Source organism: Hipposideros armiger, unplaced genomic scaffold (genome assembly GCF_001890085.2).
Source record: "Hipposideros armiger isolate ML-2016 unplaced genomic scaffold, ASM189008v1 scaffold_62, whole genome shotgun sequence".
Classification (NCBI taxonomy): domain Eukaryota; kingdom Metazoa; phylum Chordata; class Mammalia; order Chiroptera; family Hipposideridae; genus Hipposideros; species Hipposideros armiger.
The window spans coordinates 5,151,780-5,156,241 of record NW_017731412.1 but is presented as its reverse complement, the minus strand read 5'-3'; positions in this window follow the sequence as shown (position 1 = coordinate 5,156,241).

Here is a 4,462-nt window from a genome sequence, read left to right as displayed (position 1 = left end):
CAGGCTCAGCAGTGGTTTTTCTGGAAGGCTGAGAGAGAGAGCATGCTCATTGGGTTGCTCATGCCGCTGTACCCCGGGGTTCCATTCCCGGGTTGGGGAACTGGGGAGATGGGCAGAGCAGTGTCACCTCTCACCACACACACACACGCATGCACGCACACACGCTGTCAAGAACTCGGACTCCCCCCTACCTCTGAGCTCTCGATGCTGCTAATCTCCGCCAAGTGTCCCGTGTACTCCCGGCACCTTCCTCAAGGGTCTGACGCCTGCCCCATGCTCTTCGCGAGGTTGTCTAGGCTATGTTTGCCGCATGCTCTTCTTCTGTATAGTTCTCATCTTCTCATTTGATGGAACTCCACAAAAGTCTACTTCTGCCTGTTTGCGTTATGGTGAAAACATTAAAAAAAGTGGACTCCACGTGGCTGACTGCTGTCGTTTGTTTGGTTCGCTTGGGAATTTCTCACGCCTTTGCCCACTGTCACAGGCTAGGGTCCCCCCACCACCACCACCAGGAAGCCCACCCTGAGACAGAGAGGGCAGGAGGCTGACTAGGAAGTGGTCTTGGGAAGGGGGAGAGTGGGGAGGGGAGCGCAAGGCAGGGGAAGAGTCCCACTAGTCAGGTGGAAGGCCTGAGCTGCATGCATATTGTCACAACCAAAACTTGGGCCAAACCTAAGGAAATTCTGAAGGTGACCTTCAGGGTGAGCCGCAGATCAGAGATGAAGCTGCTGTCAAGGCGTTTCTCAGGCCCAGCTCTACACTGCCCTACAGAAGCTGGTCAGGTAAGTAAAATAATGGCTAACAGTTATTAGGTGCCAGTCTTCACCAGAACACTTTTATTTGTTATCATTGCTCTCCCCAGTTTAAAACTTGGGAAACTGAGGCACCAGGCGATCAGCCTGCTTGAGCAAGGTCGTAAATGTCAGAGGCGGAGTCTGAACCCAGACTGATTGGCTCTAGAATCTGCATTCGTAGCCGCCACCCAGTGCTGCTGCTTAAGAGACCCAGGCTGTCCACAGTTCAAATCCCAGCTCCTCCCCTAGCTGGGCAACTTTGGATAAGCTACCAAACCTCTCTGTGCCCTCACTTCTTCACTGTAAAAGAGGCTGTGATGGTTTCAAATTCACTGCGTGGCGATAGGATTAAACGGGTTAATCTATGCAACACACTTAGGATTGGCTAGGACAGGATAGAATAGCCCTATATTTTACCAAAAGAGTCATCCACCAGCACTAGCAGAGCCAGACACTAAACACCAAGAACTGCAGTGGAGAAAGATTGGCTATTTTATTCTGAATGGCACCACACAGCAGAATGGGAATGTAATGCTGGAAAGCCGGAACTCCCCAATAGCATGTAGGTTACAGATTCTATAGGGGAAAATCACAAGACACTGTGGGTTAAGGGACTAGGGGTTGTGCTGGGAGCTGACTGCTCGGAGGTGGGGTAAAGGTTAATGAATCATTTCTTCAGGCCTTGAGGACAGTTCCGAGGCCTGCTCTGGCGTCCCTCTGTCTGGTCTCACAAGAAAATAGCCAGGGGGTCAGTCCACCTTCGGGCTCAGGAGCTGAAACATAACAGGTCAAGATGTTATCTGTAGCCTGCCAGAGGTCCAGACCTTGTGATCTTTAGTCAGATCCAGGCTATTGCCTGCTGCCTCAGGAGTTGCTGTTTATGGGGACAAAGGTTAGGTCGGGGGGGGGGGGGGGGAGGTAGGAGAGATTTCTAGAGCCAGGATTTAAAGGTAAATTTAATCAAAGTCATGAGGACCGTCGGTTTCATATACACAAGTAAACAAACTAAGATCCACACTCTGGTTTCTTCCACCTATCTCAGCCCTTTCCTCTTATTGAAGCTCAAACAGCCCCGCCTGAGGTCATATGCCATTTGATGCTTAGGCACTGGGTTTCTCAATCCTCCTCAGAACATCTGCCATCAGTGGGGCCACTTGTTGCAAAAGCCAGTTTCCGGCCTCNCGGCCCTTTCGAACCCGGAGGGGAGCCCATTGTAAACCCCACACAATTCTGGCTCCTCGTAACTTGCCACCCAGAGGCTTTCTTTCCAACCCCTTGAGCCTTTTGGAGATACCTGCTAAGATGTCACTCAGCTCCCCAGAGACTGAACTGCTGCTGTGTCCAACCTCCCTCAAAGAGGAATTGATCCGCGTGCTTCCCTCTCTAAATTAAGCTTTATGCACGAATGCTTTTCCATCAACGAATAAATACTTGTGAGCACTTACTCTGTGCCTGGCACCTTCTTCATATTATCTCTGTTCTTCTAGCAGTAGGCAGACAGGTGGCAATAACTCCCTTGTTTTAGCAGGGAGTCCAAAGAAATGATTATATAACCAGGACTCATCTTGGTTCCCGAGAAAGTTTTTTTTTTTTTAAGTAAATACCTTTCAACCCCAACACAGCTGCCTCATTACTCCAGGCTAGAGGACAGGAGATGGGGCTGATTTGTTTCTCTCATCTCTCAGAATCCCTGGTACCAAAAACCTGGCTGTGACGAGCCCTCAAGAGGCAGATGGAGAATCGAGTTCTGATTTAGGAGTTAGTAGCTCTGATCCAGGGTGTGTCAACGCTGCCCTCTTGTGGCGGTTTTTCGTTCAGTCCCAGTAGCCAAAAATAGGTGCAAACGTTTGTATAACAATAGGTGAGCAAAAATAGGGTTGACTGGGCATTTGGGGGTTACCCAGGTTATAGACTTCTTATTTCCCTCTCCCCCTTGGATTGGCCTGCAGTAGCTCTAGCCCCATTTAACAAAAGTAAGTTTGGCCAGGAGGAATGGGGCGCATCCATCCTCTGCAACCAGAAAGCTGAAACGGTTGTGTTCTCTTATTATTATGACTGTACCACCCGGACCTAGTGTTGGGAAAGAAGGCAGAAGTAGTTAAACTCCCTGAGAGGAGATGGTGGCTGCAGAGTGAGACAGCCAGGTAGCTTTCTTTTGAGGGGAATGCCTCAGACCCACCAAAATGGAGTGTGGGGAGCAGACTTGAGTCCAAATGCTTACTCTCCCCCTGTTTCTGCAGACAGCTGTGGGCTGGTGAATTGTTAACCTTTTGAGTCTGCATATCCACCTGTATAACAAGGTGGATTAAATGAGAGACTGCCCCTAAGATGCCCAGTTATGCTACCTGGTCCATGTAAGCGATCAAATTCTTTTTTTTTTTTCTTTTTTAATTGTATTGGGGAACAGCCATGGTCATTGGTGACACGTTGCTTTCATGCTACAATGGCCTAGTTGACTCTTTTAAGGAGGGCGCAGCTCACAGTGGCCCATGCGGGGATCGAACCGGCAACCTTGGTGTTGGTATCAGCACCACGCTCCAACTAATTGAGTGAACCGGTCACCCCCAAATTCTATTTTTTCACTTAATCTATAACATTTCTTGCTTCTCCAGTAGTCAGAAGGCACGATGGAGCCTACAGAGCAAAACACAGTTCCTCTCTTACAGGTTAGAATCTGGTATGTAGGAACGCAATCCTTAGAATTGACGTCAACGTCTGGGGTTTGAGAAATGGGTGGGATTCCACCAGCGGGTTTGGGGAGACAGGTTTGCCAGGAAGTAGAAAGAGTGAGAGGAAAGGCATGCGCAGGGAGCATGGAGGGTAGATGGGGCCTGGCCTCAGACATAGCCCAGCTTGGAAAGGCTGAGGACGGTCAGAGTGGCGAGAGAGATGCTGGGAAGATGTTAAGGAATTTTCACTTGATTTGGTAGGAAACAGAGAGTGTTCCAGTGTTTATGAAAGGGGGAAATAAGGCGACTGGCATTATGCTTAGATAAGAATGTTCTGACCCAAGCATAAAGCATGATGGCTATCGGTCGGCGATGGCAGTAAGCAAGGTTGGAATGAAGGAAGAAGCAGATGTAGTGATAAAAAGACATTCCAGGGTTGAATCAACAGGACTTGGGACCGATCTGGTGTGGAAGATGAAAACAAACAAGAAAGTCAAGATTCTTGCCTCGCGGTTGAGAACGGGGCCTTGTGAGAACCCAAAAAGAAACAGGCTCAAGGGAAAGATGAGTTTGAGATGCTGATATGATAAGCTGCTTCTCCCTGAGTCAACAACAGGGTCAATCCTTCCAAGGTCCAGCCAGGCCTAGAAGCACAGAAAGAGAACTGACCCCAAGTCAGCAGGCCTTGGACTTCAGTACACAGGATTTTTCTGGCCAGATAGGCTCTCAGCAGCCACCTGCTTTGGGCTCCGAAAGGAGGTCAGCTTTTGCCCTGAGTCCAAAACAAGTGAGATTATTCTGACTCGGATCATGGGGCACATGGTTTCTGCCAGATGGGTCAAGCCAGATGTCTGGGCCCCTTCACCCCTACAGCACCAGCTTCCAGGGTGGCCTTCTAATTCCTGCTATTAGGAAAACTGTGGGCGTAAGATTTTGTTTTTAGCGGGCCGTGTTTACTTGTATATTTCTATCTCCACTGCCCTGACCCCAGCATGTCAC